The 19,997-nt window shown below is 36.9% G+C and overlaps 1 protein-coding gene and 2 long non-coding RNA genes across 3 annotated transcripts in view; 2 read left to right on the top strand and 1 right to left on the bottom strand.

Annotated features, from left to right (window-relative positions):
* Positions 1 to 19,997, bottom strand: part of LOC127986808 (uncharacterized) — a 353,087-nt gene that overhangs the window by 310,417 nt on the left and 22,673 nt on the right. The window lies entirely within an intron of this gene.
* LOC127986849 (uncharacterized) lies at positions 16,048 to 17,918 on the top strand. Its single transcript, XR_008160980.1, has 3 exons — positions 16,048 to 16,469; positions 16,881 to 16,971; positions 17,855 to 17,918. It is a non-coding gene; the product is annotated as an uncharacterized LOC127986849 (long non-coding RNA).
* LOC127986845 (uncharacterized) lies at positions 17,925 to 19,217 on the top strand. Its single transcript, XR_008160976.1, has 4 exons — positions 17,925 to 17,984; positions 18,103 to 18,187; positions 18,741 to 18,868; positions 18,966 to 19,217. It is a non-coding gene; the product is annotated as an uncharacterized LOC127986845 (long non-coding RNA).

Raw genomic sequence — 19,997 nt, 5'->3', positions numbered from 1 at the left:
CACATTCCCACTTATTTCACCAAATAGGCTAACTGTTACGGAGGATGTGCTAAAACGTATGTGCAAGTATTTGGAAGGCAACGGCAGCCAGTTTTGTGTCTTCATTTTCCAGGTCTTTCCTAAGTTACTGTCTTAGGAATGACTGTCTTAGGATGACAGGGGAGATGACAAACTCTTGAAGATGTGGAACGCTGCCTTCAGAGAGATGAGGTGGGTCTGAGGACAGCCAGGGCCACCCTGTCCCGCGGCATCAGAAAGGCTAAGAGACAGTACTCTTAGCCCATCAATTCAGTGACAGCAGAGACACTCAAAGACCGTGGCAGGGGATACAGACCATTGTGGACTACAAGCCCCCACCACAGACCTGTGACTGCAACATCTCCTGGGTGTGTAATGAGAGACTGTGCAGCGGAACTGACTTATGTCTTCACAGACATTTTCAACATCTCACTAAGTCAGGCTGTTGTCCCCACATGCTTCAAAGCCACCACCATAATTCCAGTCCGGAAGATGCCGTCTCCATCCAACTTCAAAGACTACCATCCTGTTTCACTTACTCCTATTATCATGAAGTGCTTTGAATTGCTAGTCGTGCATGAACCACATCCTGCCGCAAGTCATTTCAATGCATGTTGAGGGCAGCTGAGAAAATCATTGGTGTCTCTCTCCCCTCCATCCAGGACTTTTGTGGAACCAGTCTCACCCACAAAGCCTTCTGCATCGCAGATGATCCCACACACCAGCCACACAGCTGCTTTCAGGGAGGAGACTGCAGATGCTCCAGGCCAGAACCAGCCGACTGAAGGACTGCTTCATTCATCAGGTTGTCAGGAAGCTGAACTCCCTCCGGACATTGTACATGTCGAACAATTGACAATAAAGCTTTGAGTTCTGGTGAACTCATTTCACCAGTAGAGGTCAGTATCACCTCAGGTCTGGTCATCGATTACAGCTCATTCAGGTTAAGATAAAGAGATGGGAATATTAATTGAGCCTTGTACAACATTTCCCCTATACTTCCGGATTTTCTCTTCTGATGCTCTATATTTACTTGTTTCCTATGTTGGATTAATATTGCTATGGATATTGATATGCTAATTCTCCATGTAGTCTTTTTCATATCCTCAGAAGCTACTATATATTGAGTCTATGATACTGGATAGAACAGTTAATAGTTTAGACAGACAAAAACACAACAAAACCAGACACCTCATTCAATCTCAGTTATGTATGAGGTAAAATATATTTAATTAGGCATTTAAAAGATTGAAAACATAGAATGCCCCAAAAAGAATCAATATATAGATATATATATATATATATATATATATATATATATATATATATATATATATATATATATATATATATATATATATGTGTGTGTGTGTGTGTGTGTGTGTGTGTAAACAGTTGAGAAAAACCTTTCTCGATTTAAAAGAGAGAGAAAAAATAAATATCAGATACATGTCTCACTTAAAAGTGTTAAGGCCCTGATATACTTTAAGTTAAATTGACGAAAAACTAACAAACATGATGTGATTTTGAAACATTCTGATCAGCTATGAGTAAAAACAAGACCACGCTGCTGATTATTGAAGTTGTACTTACGATCAAAAGTCTGTTTCCTGAAATTGAAGATCTGGTGTTTTTCAAATGTCACAGCTGCAGTAAATATGTTCCCAAATTCAAAGCACATGTGATCCTCTTTTCTGGTGAATTTTTAAGATACACAGCTGACTAAAACTCTTTCCACATGTAAGACTTCTCCTTTTTGTGAACATGCATGTAGATTTGTACCTCTTTGTTCACAGTTAAACAGTCTTTCTCCAGAGTGAGAATGCATATGTAATTTAAGAGTGTATGCATGTGTAAAACTCTTCCCGCACTGATCACATAAGTATGGTTTCTCTCCAGTGTGGATTTTCAGGTGATCATTAAAGCTTCCTTTTTGTGTAAAACATTTACCGCACTGATCACATTTGTAAGGCTTCTCTCCAGTGTGGGTCCTCACGTGTATTTTCAGAGTCCCAGTCTGACTGAATCTCTTGTCACAGTGTGAACACTTGTAAGGTTTTTCTCCAGTGTGAACTCTCTGGTGCCCTTTCAATGCATCAGATCTACTAAAGCTCCTGCCACAATCAAAGCAAACGTGATCCTTCACACCGTTGTGTCTTTTTTATTTTAAAGAGGTCATATGATGTTTCTAAAAAGAACATTGTTTTGTGTAATGAAATGTGTTCATGCAGTTTAAGGTTTAAAAAACACATTATTTTCCACATACTGTACATTATTGTTTCTCCTCTATGCCCCCGCCTTTCTGAAACACGTCATTTTTTTAGAAAGCTCATCAGTCTGAAAAGCAAGGTGTGGTCTGATTGGCCATCTATCCAGTGCATTGTGAATGCCTCAAGCAAGTGACCAAAATGTTACGCCCTTTACTATACTGTGATGCATGTCCTGGTCAAAACACCAACGTGACAAGACAATAACAATAAAACCAACTGCAAACAAGGTATTTTTTGTTCATTGTTCCAAACATCCCTACTCCCTAAATCTGTTGAAGTTTACCTCACTTTGGAACATTAAATCACAGATTTGCATTGCACTGCGTCTCCACAAATGGATAAGTGTGACACCATATACCTCTAAATAAGTTAAGAGTTTGGTTCCAAAATGAGATAATTGCCATTTATACACTCACACACACACACACACACACACACACACACACAAACACACACACACACACACACACACACACACACACACACACACACACACATATATATATATATATATATATATACATATATATATATATATATATACATATATATATATATATATATATATATATATATACATATATATATATATATATATACATATATATATATATATATACATATATATATATATATATATATATATATATATACACATATATATATATATATATATATATATATATATACACATATATATATATATATATATATATATATATATATATATATATATATATATATATATATATATATATATAATATAAAAGTAAAAAGTAGATGAGGAAAACTAGGATGCCGGTTGTATTCAAAGTGCCGCCATTACTGTCTAAAGCGCATGGAATGGTGCACTGTGATTGGCTGTTATTGTTTACATTGTGTGGAATGGTGCGCTGTGATTGGATGAGTGGATATAATAAATGTATTCTTGTGAAAACTCTGCGATCAGCACTCAAGGAGGAAAATTTGATGCACCATATTCCCCTTGTAAACTTAATTTCTGCTTAATGAATATAGAGAGATTATACTATAGCAATATAAACATGCACCAATAATAATAATAATAATAATAATAACAATAAGTAAAAGAGAAACTTTTAATGCATAACTTAACACATACTCCTAATTTTCTATGGTTTGGCCAAACACCACTATTAAATAAAGTGCATTCCTCCAGGCATTGCATTCAGTTTGTAGGATCAGGAAAGAAGAGACAATGGGTCTGGGGTGGAGGTTAATAGTCTTTTATTAATGTCACTTATCTTCAGTTGTCAGATGAGAAGTGGTGTAGAACACAGAAATCACTGTTACATATATCTCCCTCTCTGTTTGCTCAAGCATTAGCATACTTCCCAGTTCCTGGTAGCAACATGTACTTGTTGATCAGTTCTTATCAGAAACATAGGAGGTAGTTCAGCCTTGCATATAAAACTATTACACAGTATGAAAAGACTAAAGTATGAATATAAAAGTATATATGACTCTACATTTACAATACGCAAATACATAATATAGTACAAAAAGCAAGATGATAACTGTTAAGTAGAAAGCATTATAGACTGCTGACTGTGAAAGCAACAACTTCAAATATAGGGATTTGGGGTATATAAATGCTATCAAATGGCAATACTAAAGATGACTTATTCTGGGTTGATGTAGAGAACTGACTCCATCTTATGTCAGTCAAAGCATTGTCTTATGTAAAGAAAAAGGCTATTTGCTCATGATGAGACAGAGGGATACATAACAATACAAATTTAAATAAATATATTTTGTATATAAAATGTAAGAAAATAAAATGCAATACAAATGTAAAGATTAAAAATAGCATTTTGATAGGACTCGTATATGTAGCCCACAATAATTAAATGCAATCTTAGACTATCAGTTTGTATCATTATGGACGAGTTTAATCCAAACATCATTATGATGTAGACCTTAAACTGAATACTACATTAACAATAAGCATTTAACATTACTCACATGCTTCTATTAATACTGCATTATTTAATTTTAAGGTCTGAGAATTTTCCACCTGTAAACTCGATTTGTTAAGCAGCTATTTGAAGTTGTAGTAGCTGTAAGTTTGGCATTTCAGAATTTCTTAATTGCGGTTTAGCAATGTCTCTGCAAAATTACTACCACACATACTGATTTCTTACAGTACTAAATGGAGAACCTGCTGAGAATTCCTCATCCGACAGTGACCTTTTCTTTTTCTGTTGATTCCACAGGATCCTCTTGAGCTTTAGTCAAGGATGTTAACCACCCACCAAAACTACCAATGTAGTTCACACCAGCTCTCCAGCTGAGCAAATGCTCTTTCTCCAGACTGTAAAGAGGAACCAGAAGAGAACAAAGGTGTCGAGGAGAACAAGTTTGAAATAGTTACTATATTTTAGTTACTTTGAGTACAAAGTAGACTTTAAAAAAATATTATATTTCTGTAATCAGTTTGGTTACTGATTTTAAACTATTTGACACACATTTTAAAACAATATTTGTTTGACATATAATAGATTTAAAGCAATTTACATGATGCTTGTTTGTGTAACTGTGACTGCAATAAAAGGATGTTTACTCACTTCAATTCACAGTTTGAGTCTCGTAGCACATCAATGATCTGCTGTTTTGAGCCTCCTATTTTATTATTACTCAGATCAAGCTCTTTTAGAAACTGCAGTGCTTTTGTTTCAGCCAAAGTCTGAGCCAAACAATCAACATCTGTAATGCTGCAGTCATTTAGACTAGAAAGACAAACAGAGGAAGAGAAATTATTTTTACTTTCACCCCGAGTGTTGAACACCCAGTTACTGATGTGCACTTGCACTGTTGTTTCAACAATGCAAGTGTTACTCCCTGTCAGTCAACCACTGACAATGCAGTTCATTTTCAAACCATAGATGGTGATCACTGGACAGCAGTTTCCTTGAAAACCCGCATAAACAAAATAGACTGTACTTTCTGTTTCTTCACATAGAAGAATGGAAGTCAAACAGTGTTTTCAAACAGGCATTTAGCTTTTTTTAGTCTCTATAATGTTTACAGAACAACACTAAATACTTAAATACGTAGTATTTATTTTCAAACATTTATTTTTACTTAAACATTCACATTTCACACTAAAACATGAAAATATATTTTATATTATTTAACAACATAGCTGTGTACTTTTGCACTTGAATCTGTTTGAAACATTTGATTAATTCACTATTTTGTGTACTGTTACATTGTATTTCAAAATCACTAATGTTTAAAAAATTTTGTTTACGTATTGTTGATTTTATATTTAACCTTTAGACAAAATATAAAAGATAAAACTTTGTGTACTATGTGTTTTATGTTTTGTATGTTTTATGTTCACGCCTTGCCCCGGTTCCTTTTTTCCCGGACGTGCATGTGGAGATGATGAAGTCGTGGACGGCCCCTTTTTTCATCCAGAAGCCGCTCGTCCGCTTCTTTCATCCTCACTACTATTGAAGGCAGGGTGGCTATGGGGTACATTGACATTCCAAGGTGGAAAGTGCGGTTGCAGTATTGTGCCCTCAAAACGCTGCCACTTGGAGAAATCGTCCTCGTCTCCCGTCCAAAGCCTATAAGCTGACAGTGGCTCTCACCCAAAGCTTAAAGTGCTGTGGGCCAAGCCACCTCTGTCATGTATGCCATGGCAATCCTACAGATCCACCGAGCCAAGGCACTCAAATAAATGCACAAAATCTAGTATCGACCGGGGGTTTATCCAGGAGCTGCGCTCGGTGACCATCTTTGCTCTCCGGTCGATAAAGGTCATGGTGCAGTCCCTCAGAAAGGCGATGTCCAATCTTGTGTCCTTAGAGCGCCATCTAAGGTGGAGAGAGAACTGTACATGCACTCCCCCCACCCACAATTCCTGCCGGCCCGAGACTCGAACTCACAACCTTTCGATTGCCAGTCCGCACTCTAACCATTAGGCCACGACTTCCTTTTCCTCTGGACCATCAGGCTTGTGGGTTAACAGTGATCGATGCAATGCCTTAAATCATCTTAAAACTGATTAAATTGTAGACCAGGTTGTCTACAGTCACGTTTCATGTCACGTTTCAACTCACCTACCATCTCCTCCTCTGGAGTCAAACATAGCGCAAGTTGCTGCGTGCAGCCACATCTCGGGACAATCATGCAACCAAAGTGCCTTCAATACAGCTCATGTTCCTCTGAGAATGGCAACTCCATTCTGAGATGGTCCGGCTGTTCTGGAGTCAATTTGGGGAAGCTCAGGAAAACCAAGTGGCCTCCCAGGAGTCTTTGGTGGACCAATTTAAGTGATTAACAGCATGCTTCAGTTTCTTTTGTTAGGGTCCATATGATCATGGAAAAACTGGAAAAGTCATGAATTTTAAAACCATCAATTTACAGGCCTGGAAAAGATTTGGAAATGTCTTGGGATTTTATTTCACAAATCTCTGTATAATGGAGCTATATTTAATCAGGTCCTGAATTTCAGTGGGGGACTGTGCATGTCTAGGCCATAGTTTTACTCATTCCCGCAGCTTTCAAGTTTATAATAAGGTAAATTCCTGCAAACCTTTATTCAATATAGTAGATTAAATGAGTAAATAAATACACAGAAATTAGATTAGTTACATTAATTCAGTCATTTGAAAACCGCATGAGTGATTAAGATGTACCACGTCTTGTCTCTTTCACTCTCTCATCGTCGCATCCAAGTTTTTCGCTCACATTTTGGGACAGTTGACAGAACTGTCACTTAGCTAATCAGGTCATTGTTGCAAAAAATGTATCATATGCACATATTTTTAAGTATTTTTAAGCAGTTTTGTACTTGCATGCTCCAGAGGCTGTATTCTGTGTGTTCACAGCCACGCCAAAGTGCACACGTAAAGCTACACGTAAAGCTGTCGTGTCTTTTGTGCACTCAAGTTCATTATTTCAAATGTGAGGCTATCGCAGCACATCATGATGCAGTGGACAGCCGGTCCCTTGGAAAGCATGATCTGGTCACGAGGTTCCTGAGTGGTGCCCTCCGTGGATCTCTCTATTGTCCTGACTAGACTGCAGAGGGGTCCCTTTGAGCCGCTGGATTCAATCAAGCATAAATTCCTGTCTGCTAGAAGAAAGGACTCCTGACCGCACTCTCATCCATCAAGAGGGTTGGTGAGCAAAGAGTGCCTTGTGTTCGGGCCGGCCTACTCTCACGTTCTCCTAAAACCCAGCCTGGATACATACCTGAGGTTCCCACCACATCTTTTCGTGGTCAGATGGTGAACCTGCGAGCACTGCCCTCGGAGGTGGCAGGTCCAGTCTTGGCACTGCTGTGTCCCGTAAGAGCGTTGTGCATATATGTGGACTACACCTGGAGCTTTGGAAGCTCAGAATAGCTCTTTGTCTGCTTTGAAAGTCAGCAGAAAAGGAAGGCAGTCTCCAAGGTTAGCTGTACCCTCTGAGTTTGAGGGATCACTGTACACGGAGTGCTGCCTACTCCTTGGCATTGGCGCACGGTGCCTCTCTGGCAGACATCTGTAGAGATGTGGGCTGGGCTATACCAAACATCTTCGCAAGATTTACAAGCTCTACATTGAATCAGTTTCTTCCCGTTTGTTGGGTAACAGTTGGATGGAGCTGGCTGTTGTCACACTTGCTGTGCCATTCCCCCTGACCACTATCCTCCTTCAGTAAAGTTCCCCGGATGGCGAACCCTGGTGGAGTTTCTCAAGCACCCGTGGCAGTCAAACTGCGCAGAGCTGCCTGATGCCAGGCCCAGTACTGGTGTTAGCTTGCCCCAGACCTGGGTTTGTCCATATTGATGTCTCCACATGTCACCTCTGTTCGTGTAGGATGTGGCCTCCATAGCACCCTCATAATGTGAACCCAGACTCAATATGAGATAAGTGTTTGCTAAATTGCAATGTTGAATTTATTTTAAGAATTTCCTCTTTTGTTTTTGAGTGTCACTGACCTCAATCTCTCCAGTTTACAGTGTGAACTATTCAGTATGTCACATAGGATCTGCACTCCTTTGTTTTCTATTTTATTCCCACTGAGGTCCAGTTCTCTCAGGTGTGAAAGGTTTGAACACAGTTCTGAAGTCAGGATGAGACAATGTTTCTCTGTAATTCTGCACCCACACAGACTGAAAAAAAAAGAGAAAAGACAATGAATCATATCCATGTTAGGTTTGTCTGAGTTAAATGCATTATAACTAAATGTCATGTAGCACACTAAGGGGCCATTCACATATCGCGCCTAAAAATGTGTGAAAAACGCTAGGCGTGCCGCTTTCTCCTCCTTTCCAAAGCGCTCGGGCAGTTGCGCTCCTGAGGCATCTGTTGTTGCTAAGCTCTCCATGAAGACGCGGAAATTTCAGCAAAGGATAAATGGATTTGCAGCACTAAAAATCGCTTTCTTTTATACTGACTTGTATGAAATAGCCTAACCTAAAAGAAGGACTTGAAGGAGTAAAGCTCAGAATGCTTGTGGATTAAACATCTCTAATGACATTCATTGCCATTGATTGATTTTATTGGGTTACAAGAAAAGGTAGGATATGAATTTAATTGCGAACTGTTATTAAGCTAATGATTTTATGACTGATCATACTGTTTCTCATTTTCATAAGCAAACTGAAACACTATTTATGTACTGCTTAAAACAGTGCTATCTGTTCAAGAATAAAGTTCAAAATATACATATATTCTTTAAATTACAAAGTGAGGGAAAATATACTTTTATTAGTACTTTACAAAAACGTGATTTAACATTGCGACTATAGTAAAAGAGCATTATAAGTTATAAGCTTTTTTAAGTTTCTCATTTCCAGACATGCCTTACCATCCCTAAAATTTGAAATAAACCAAACAAAGTATCGGTTACTCCTGTAACTCCAACAGCACTGCTGTTTACTGAAAAATGTTGATGATCATATTTGTGGCCTGTGGGATAACAGTGAAAATAAGTACACATATAAATCCAATTGCAGTTGTTAGTGAAGGCTGCATTTAAATGTTGCAATGACAAAATAAATTAAAAGTTTAAATGTTACAAATAAGTACAATATTGAATGCTCCCCAGCAGTTTGAAAACACCCACAAAGTCAGAAATGCTCACTTTTCCTCTGCAGAGACCTAAATCTTAATTTACTGCATGACAACCATGTGTTTCGAGTTTATTCTAACATCCTCAATTCCAATAACACTCTTTTACTATAGTCGCAATGTTGAATCACATTTTTATAAAGTACTGATAAAAGTATATTTTCCTCCACTTTGGAATTTAAAGAATATATGTTTATGCTGAACTTTATTCTTGAACAGATAGCACTGTATTAAGCGGTTTATAAAAAATGTATCTGTTTGCTCATGAAAATGAGTCTGAAAAGTCTGTGTATTTATCAAATATTGAATTGACATACTGAAAGTGTCAACCTGTTTGCTTGTACATTCCTGTGTATCTTAATATTTAAGACGACAGTATAATGCACATATGCACATTGCCTCTTTTACATCTCTTAGTATATTAATATTTAAGAATAGAGTGTACTTTCATGCACATTATTTTCCAATATTTACTTTTTTATATTTTGTTCTTATATTTGTATTGTTTACTTTGTTCATTCTTTCATAGCTATATTTTTGTATATTTTCATCTGGGTTGTATTCTTTATAATTGCACAGATTTACAAATCCAGTGTAATTTTTACTTTTGCTAATTATAAATCACAGTATTCTGTGTTTCATAAGCAAACCTCCAGAAACATGTATTTCATTACCTCTTAAAATTCACAAAAGCTCCATCAGCGTTACAGAAGATATTTAAAAATATATTGTCATGCAAATTTTTGTACTGAGTAATGAAACTAACTGTATTTTTTCCAGTTTGCATTCTGAACTGCCCAACAGAACTCCAAGGCTTTCAACTCCAGAGTCTCCTAGTTGATTCACACTTAGGTTCAGCTCTCTCAGGTGTGACGGGTTTGATTTCAGAGCTGAAGTCAAGATGAGACACTGTTTCTCTGTAATACTGCATCTACACAGACTGAAGACAAGAGAAAAGACCATGTTAAGCTAACATGTGACTTAAATACATTGTGAATAAAAACCATACTGGCACTAATACGCCGCCAAAAACCTGAAAACCTAATTAGATGACCATAAACCAAGAAACCTCAAAAATTTTGCTTAAGAACTGATTTAGTGAAAAGTACTATTAGTCCTGTAAAAGCCATTTTACTGTCAATTTGTGTTACTGTCATTCATGTTACTTCGGGTTTTTTTTCTTCTTCTAATTTATTTTTGTTTTTGCAGATAAGTTTTTTCAGACTTCAGCATGTGAAAATGTTACAGGTTTGGAGGAGTTTGTTTTTATTTTATTTTTCTACTGTCACACTACTGAATCATCAGTCCATCAGCTAATAGCATAATAAACTGTAATCACACTGTAACAGCTGTACAGTATAATTTTACTTACTCTAGCTTTTCCAGCTTGCATTGTGGATTCATCAGTATATCACAGAGGTTTGTTGCTCCCAACTGGCCAAGTTCATTCCCACTCAAGGCCAGCTCTCTCAGGAGTGATGTCTTTGATTTCAGAGCTGAAGTCAGAGCTGAACAATCTTCAGCTTTTATAGCACAGTACCTTAACCTGCATTCAGGGAAATGAGACATACTTTTCATTTTTTTTCTTTAAAATACCAAAACACTAAATTGTTTGTTGTATGTGAATGTTCCTCACCTCAATCTTTCCAGTTTTAATCGTGAATCCTTCAGTATATCATACAATTTATTCACTCTTGTGTGTTTAAGTACATTCTCACTGAGGTCCAGTTCTCTCAGGTGTGATGGGTTTGATTTCAGAGCTGAAGTCAGGAAGACACACTGCTTCTCTTTAATACTGCATTTACACAGTCTGAAGACAAAAACAGCAAGAACAATGGTTCAGATCCTTGACGACTGTCTTATAAAAACAGCAACATTAGACATATAGCCTTCCATATAGTACTTAGTTGAGTTTTTAATGGATTTTTAAGTTTTGAATACCAGAACCTGCTGTTTTCATTTTCTTTTCTTTTTCAAAACTATAGACATTTTTTGTCTTTTATTTATTCGTTGCAGCAAAAGTGAATCTCATAATATTTCTACAGAACATGTACACAACCAGTATATTTTATCAAATACTTTAATTATTTAAACACCTATTATTAAAGGTGACAGAAATACAGTTGAATTATAGATGTAGTGCTAGGGTTTCAATACTGTAAACTGGGCCTCTTTGACTAAACAGTGACTTTCAATCGAACTGCTGTACAGTATACTGATACTCACGCTAGTATTTCCAGCTTGCATTGTGGGATCATCAGTAGATTGCTAATGTTTTCAAATCCAGAGTCTCCAAGTTTATTCTCACTCAGGTCCAGTTCTCTCAGGTGTGAAGGGTTTGATTTCAGAGCTGAAGTCAGAGCAGAACATCCTTCATCTGTTATATCACAGCCTCTTAACCTTCATTAGGAAAAAATGGAAAATAAAACATTTTGTAAAGACAAACAAAGATGAATCATTTTTATTTCACCAGATAACAAAATACTCTCTCACAAAGTGTTCATTAAAAGATACTGAGCATAGTGTCTTTGTCTAAAAACTGTCAAAGTGATTTTAAACATTTTGTTTCTTATATGTGAATGTTACTGACCTCAGTCTCTCCATTTTACAGTGGAGATCAATCAGTAGATCAGATAAGTGCTTCACTCCTTTGTTTTCTATTTTATTTCCACTCAGATCCAACTCTCTCAGGTGTGATGGGTTTGATTTCAAAACTGAAGTCAGGATGAAACACTGTTTCTCTGTAATACGGCATCCACGCATACTGAAGACAAAGAGAGAAAGAAAAATTAATCAGATCTATGAAGATCATCTAGAGTTTTGGAGGATTTGGATTGTTTGCCTGACTGTCTTCTGAAAGTCACACTTTAAATTCTCTCGAGCATCAGTTATGGAACATTAGTTCTATTCCAGATGCATTCACTTGACATCAAGTTTAGGACCGGTTCTTCAATATCAATTGCACACTTTTGCTCAACGGGGCAATTGAGTTTAGATCTGCTGTTCCCAGTTACATACAGTAAGGTTTCCTTAGTTAACTAAATTAGTTACCATGAATTAATAAAGAAAAATACTCATACAGCTCTTAACATTACTCACTGTGAACCATGAAAAAACAACAATTTACGAAAATTAATCTGATCCAGTTGGCAATCATTATAGTACTTTATGTGTGCTTCCTGCCATTTCAAAAACCAAATCAATAAAAATTGTATTTAATCAGTAATAAAGGTTTAGTGTGAACATCAGCCGATAAGGACTGGTGTTCGATTAGTTGGTACATCACTACTTTGCTTTGTTCTAAATCGCGCACTAAACCATTTTGAGGGGTTTGTGAGTTCTGGAAAAAATGTCTCGGTTACGTACATAACCCTCTTCCCTGAAGGAGGGAACAGAGACATCAGACCAATGAACTGGGATCTCAGATGGAGAGACCAATGTACTTTAATTGTATACTAAATGCGCCAATGCACATTGGCATTCAATAATTGCATCCAGCTGCTGCTGATCATAACACGAGTATAACTAGGCAGTGGATGCAATGCATAATCAGGTTTTTTGCTGAGGAGTTAACATGGGTTAACTAACAGGCAACTTTCCAGTTGTTAGGTCTGGTGCTGGACGCTCTGCCATATCCGGCTGCCAAGGGTGACGGAGGAACTCCACAAGGGAAGAATAAGTGCACATATCCAGTCCGTAGAAGGGAATGGCACAGCAAACTAGACACTGAGCAGTCTCTCTGGTTTACTGGCCACTTGAGGCAAGTTCCCCAGAGGCCACTGGCTTTAAACGAAGGCTATAAAAACGCGTTTGGTGTCGCCCAGACCACAGCTCTACAGATATCTGTCAGAGGGGTGTTTGCACTAACGCCCAAGAAGAAGAAACACTCCTTGTTAAGTGTGCTCTCAACCCAAGTGGCCATGGCATGCCTTGAGTTTGATACGCCAAGACGATAGGGGTTGCACGCCTACTGATTTCTGCTAGTCGATTTCTTATTTTAAAAAATACTCGAGTTACTCAACTACAGGCTATGCTGGCTATTCACCAAAGTAGCCCTCCTCTGCAGAACAAAAGAGTGGCTAGATCGGGGTATAGGTAAGGAGACTCCATCTATTTTGATGTGTTGGAGTCTCAGCAGAAATACATCAATGGCCATACTGCCACAATGATTGCATGACATCTTTTAAAACATGCAACATCACACCCATGTAATGCTCATGTAATGGAAATTAGCTCTTTCAGAAGTACTAAAGCAACCAGGGGAACAACCGCCGCAGAGCCGTCACACCAACATGCTGGATGCAATCATCAATGTGCATTGGTTCATTTAGTTTACACTCAAAGTATATTGGTTTCACAATGCAAGATCCCAATACATCGGTCACCAACCTCCCTCGGAGTAACTGACTCAAAGGGAACCATTGTTCTTCCCTCTACAGTAAATTAAATAATTACTGAACCAATATCAAACTTGGCCTAAATTCCATTTTATAATTAATTTAGTTTTTAATGGCCTGATTAATTGTAATACTTCATATTGTGACTCCTCTGGCTCAAACAAATGAGAAAATAATTTTATCAAATACGTGTTAAAAGATACTCACATTAGTGCGTTGAGTTTACAGTGTTTATCCTGCAGTAGAGCAGCAATCTGATTCACATGTGTGTCTCCTAGTTCATGTTCACTCAGATTCAGTTCTCTCAGGAGTAATGGGTTTTCACCCTGAACTTTTATCACATATTGGCAGGCTTCATTTGCAGCAGGACCCAAAAACCTGAAAAAGTAGGATTCAGTTATTCTGAACTAAATGTCCATTGCCATACAATACATTTTGTCAAGACAGAATACATTATTGTTTCTATTGCAACCTGGTCTCACAGAATTCCGTGAAATGTCCACGGGTCCTTAACTCAAAATCCGTGAAGCCATCACGGAATTGCCCCAAATTCCGTGACCCGGCCACGGATATTTCTCCAACGCAAGTCAATGACACTGACCTCCCGTGATCCACACACGGATACCCGTTTCAATGAAGGAGTACAGAACTCGCTGAACGGACGTGCTTTCTCATTTGGAAACGCAACATTTGACGTATTTGTTTCTTTTCCAATATCAAATGCCATAATGACATTAACCAGACAGCTGTTGTAGTAATTGCATTGTCCTGTCATCATAAAAATTACGTTTGTTTCAGTTACAAAAGTCCCGTGATGGCACGGACCTCCACAACCTGACCTCACTCACTTGTTTAGGAACTTACAAGCTTTTCGTCGACACTGTTGCAATGGAATGTAATTAACTTGGCATTTTTTCTCGTCCTGTCATCATACAATCCAGTTTGATGGCGTTTTACACACATTTTGGCTATAGTCAGAACTAAAATCTGTGATAGGAGCACGGAGTGAGTCTGTGCTTAGATCACGGATAACTCTAACGCAAGTCAATGACACTCATCTTCCGTGGTCCGTACACGGATCGTTTCAGTGATGGAGTACAGACCTCACTCAATGGACGTGCTATCTCATCTGGAAACGCAACATTTGAAGTATTTATTTTTTTCAACACCAAATACCATGACCAACCTGACTGTTATTGTAACTATTGCATTGTCCTGCCATCATACAGATTCACTTTGATTCTGTTAGCCTAACTAAAATCTGTGATACGAGCACGGAGTGAGTCTGTGCTGAGATCACGGATAACTCTAACGCAAGTCAATGACACTCATCTTCCGTGGTCCACACACGGAAACCCAGTCTCACGGCAGTTCGTGATTTTGTCACGTAATTTAATCTATTTATTCGTGGCAGGCACACGTTTATTTCCTTATTTTCATGATTGCAGCACGTTTTTTTAAACTAATGCATTTCAACTGGAGGCATCTTTCGTGCATCAGCACAATATTTTCTGATTAATTATTATTATTATTATTACATTTTTCACAGGACAACAGAAGAAACTCACTGAAACTTGAAAAAAAATCGGAGCTTAACTTACTGTACAAAACTGAGCAACATACTGTATTGCTGGTGACAAAAACACATTAAAACTTTTTTAGCTGTAAAATGCGCAATGGTTCTTTTTTTTACTTTTCATTGATTTTTATTTTTTTCATAGGCCTAGATTTAATTTTTTTTTATTACAGAATTCAATATCAAGTCCTTGACACATAACTGTAACACATTTTCACATTAAGAAACAATTTAGTTTAAATAAAAAGAACAAAAAATATCTAAAAATAAATAAATTATTTATTAGCGATAGGCTTACAGATTTATTTTTTTTATTTATTTTTTATTTTTTTTACTTTAGACTCTAAAGTTAAAAGTTTTTATTAAGGCTATTGTAAAGGCTTCTTAAAAGGATGTCGCTGATGAGCCTCTGATCGCTGTCAGATTCTGTGATATGAATGTCCGCTAATGGGTTTAGAATGAGCCCCGCTCGGCCCGTGTTCTGGCTTACTGTAATATTTCACCTGTAATAAGACGGAAATAAAATAATTAAAATAAAGAAACATGATAATATGATAACTTCTAAATAAATGTTGATGGATTTAGCGTTATAGTTTTAAAAATATTAATAAACAGCAAATCAACACAGAAAGACCTAAATAATAATAATACATAATTAATAAACAGCGCCGCCCCTCCCACTACGCGCATCACGCGCTGTGCGTCAACCCCAAAGCGTCAAAAACTGAAGCTTGGTCAAGCGCCTCTAGCGTCACTGACATGAGATGTTTATCGCTTTGAAATCACGTTCAAGAAGTCTCATTCAGCACACATCGCGATACTTTCCATCAGTTTGCAAGAGCCGCAGGTTGGGTGAGTTATACAGTCTATGGTGAGTAGTAGTAAATATGCTCTTTTAATGCCTGTCCTAAAACGTATTCTGTCTTCTTTATTAATCAGATGGGCGCCTTATGTTTACTCTCTGTATTACATCGGTCATCCGAGGCTGTCTTTGAGTTTCATTGTGTTTAACTAAATGAACACAGCTGCTAACTGGTTAAACTCTATCGGTCACGTGACGTGACGTGACGTGCCACAGACCTGGGATCCGTTTTATATTAATTTCAGGTTCAAAGATGTAAGTTGTATTTGTAGTAAAATCATGGTAACCATGACACCTACAAAAGTAGGTAAAACCCAGTAAACAAGACATTTACCATGTTTTTTTTTTTTTGTTTTTGTTTTTTACCACAGTAACTGTAGCTTTACTGTAGTATAGTAATGGCACATTAATCACCAAATTAACTATAGTTGTACCACTGTAATGGTAGTGTTTTAATGTGCTTTTATATGACTTATTTCACAGTAATCACATTTACTGTACCATGCTTGTAATACCTTTTTAATGTAAAAAAAAAAAAAAACATTTTTCCCATCTTGCAGTTCAAATCATATTTGTTTATATCTTAAATATTTTGCTCACAGATCACTATTAACATTCTGTATATAATTCTGTTTTATTTTCTTTCCCCTTGTATTAATCTTTTAGCTGAAAAGACGTAAAGTAAGCAGTCACCCCAGTGGTGTTTGTGGAGAGGTATTCCTTCAGAAATGGAGAAGACAGAAAGCTGCAGAGGCAGGTTGGTCTGTGATAGTTTGTCCCTTTTATCAAACATTCCTGTTGTTATCATTTGCACAGCATTTTGTTGTTTCTTAAACTGTTGTACGGTCCAAATACCCACACTTGCCATCTTTGCACATTTCCTTTATTTGGCCCAAGTGAGCATGAAGATCACAATGTGTGTCGATCTTAACATGACAAAGTTCGTTTCAACTTTGTATTTTAAAAGAAACTTCTAAATGTCTTTTCAATAGTCCCTAATAATACATTTTAATGCGCTTTTCTAGAACCCAAAGCGCTAAAATTAGCGCCCTATTAACCCTATTAAAGATGACAATTTATTTTGTGGTGCTTCTAATTAAGTGATAAAAAGAAGTTACAAATGATGTACAAAATAAATATACTTTTCTGTGCACCAAGAAAACATGCAACACTTTGTTTTACTACTAAATTAGTCTCAATTTCTAATTATTATAATTAATATTTCACAAACATTGGAAAGTTGCCTGACCTCCTGTGAGATCTCTGCAAAAAGTCTCACATTAATTCCAAAACATGATGCATGATGGGATACACTAAGCGTTGTATAGCGCTCCGGAGCAGTATTGGAGAGGTTTAGTGTGTGTTAAGGACACCGTGCTTTGGCATTATTAAGACCGGGGACAGTCTCATAGTCACGTACACACACTCTCAAGTGAATAAGACCACAAGTGTGGGTATCTGGAAAGGGGAAAAGTCTTTAAAATGATCCCTAAATACAGTCCCACATCAAAGTCTTAATAATTCACTAATGCTTTCATGGTCTAAAAAATAATGTATGTAAGTAATGTATAAGTTAAAGTATATAGTAATGTATAAGTTGCATGTAATGAAATAATATTTCCTTTCTTTCTGTCTTACAGGATTGTTTGCAGATAATGCTGTTCTTCTTTTTCAGAAGTTTTTGGGGAGCCAACCCTCACAAACCTAGTTAAAAACTAAAAGAGCTATTACTGAGTCTCAGCGACTCTTGCCACGATCAGCTCTTCCCAGGTACAATTGTTTACTCATCAAATGCTCTGGTCTGAATCTTACTTTAAATTAACTTAATTATATGTTTAATGAGAAATATTGCTCATTGCACACAGAGTAAGATTATCTTGTTTCACAGAAGAGAAGGAAGACCAAGGAAATGATTTGCTCAGGATGAGGAATGAAGATGGTCATCTTGTGCTCAAGCAAACAGAAGTCCTCTGGTATGTGTGTGTTGAAGCAATGCTGTGTTACAGGACTTTATGATGATCTCTCACAGGACTGGTCATGTCAGCCGTAATTATTCTTTCCAATGTTTTTATATTTATTTTATTTTATTTGATAATAATTATAGCATTTTAGCAAAGTTTGACTGGAACATTTTTAATCTAAAGTTTAAAAAAAAAACACCACCTGTTATTCTTAAAAGCATACAAGTGTCATAAAAGTGGTTTAATTGATATAAACACCAATTGACATTATCTCACTGTTTTGTGAATGTTGTGTTATAAATTGTGAATTGATAGTTGATTGGTTTGAGCAAAGCCTTACACTGCACAGACTAAAACACATTTGTGAGAGAAGTCATTAGCTCTGGAGAAAGACTCTAGAGGAAGAAAACACATTTACTGCAACAAAAGATGAATTCTAGAGTCTCTGAGAAGTACACATGCTAATGGAGTCTCATGGGCAAGTCCTTTGCCTCTGTAACTTTTTCTAAATTCTTGCATAATGAAATTGTTTATTGCAGTATTTTAACAATTTTACTTTGTACAGATGATCTCATCAACCAAATGAGGGGTTTTGACCAAGTGATGCTCTTGAAAGGAGTGAAAGAAGAGGATGTGGTAAATTGTCTTCAGAGAAAAAGCTTCTCAAAAGATCTTAAAACAGCTTGAAGAATGGTAAGTGTACAGTACTACAAGGGTCATAGTTACTCATAAGATGAGCTCTATGTCCATTAAACAACTTCATCTGGATTGTTTGTTTCACTTTGACCAGGTCTGGGATCTTAGGACTGGGAGATCTCACTTGCACCCAGTTAACCTCCATAGAGAACATTTATCAGAAGCGCTGTCTGGGTAGGGCAAGAAACATCATCAAGGATGCCTCTCACCCTAACCATGGACTTTTCACCCTCCTTCCATCCGGCAGGCGTTACAGGAGCCTACGCTCTCGAACTAGTACCTGCTCTTTTACTGCACTGGTCACAGTACTTTACATACATGTATTGCACTACTCATATTTTGCACAGACTGCACATGGTTACATCCATTACACTATAAACTGTCTAAAGCTGTTACTGTACAAGCACAGTAAACTATTTCTACAATAAATATAATTGCACTACTATTATTTTGCATATAATAAAAAAGTTAAACTATACTTTTGCACACTCATTCAACTGTATTTATTACCACTGTTCTCAAGTTCCTGCTATTCATAATGTATATATAATTCTTCTTTGCTCTGTTCATAATGTACATACAATCCCTACATTAAATTCATATTTATATTCTGTATATACTCTGATCAATATTGTATATAGCAACTCCACTGTAAATTCTGTATATCATAGCTTTACTTACTCTGCACTTTTATGTATATAAAACACTATATTCTTGCACTTCTGGTTAGATGCTAACTGCATTTCATTAGCTCTGTACTTGTACTCTGCATAATGACAATAAAGTTGAATCTAATCTAATCTAATCTTCTGGCTGAGAACAAGCTACACCACATCAGTGTTGGATATCAACCACAAACTGTTTCCAGACACGACAGAAGATCACGATGAAACCAGTTTAGATGTGATGATGGGAATCATTATTTTCTGAAACAGTATCCAATGTCTTATATGTATCACATGATCTGTATCACAGTTGACTGAATGGGACTGTGACTTTTAAGGACATTTCATCACTCATCTGTATTTTTGATGATGAATAATTATTTTCCTTGAATCTTATTTGTCTTGATGCTACTTTATCATCTTTATAGTCTATGCTTCAATAAAATGAATATGATGAATAT

Source organism: Carassius gibelio, chromosome B22, assembly GCF_023724105.1.
Source record: "Carassius gibelio isolate Cgi1373 ecotype wild population from Czech Republic chromosome B22, carGib1.2-hapl.c, whole genome shotgun sequence".
In the NCBI taxonomy this organism is placed as follows: Eukaryota; Metazoa; Chordata; class Actinopteri; order Cypriniformes; family Cyprinidae; genus Carassius; species Carassius gibelio.
This window is presented reverse-complemented; position numbering and strand designations above follow the sequence as displayed.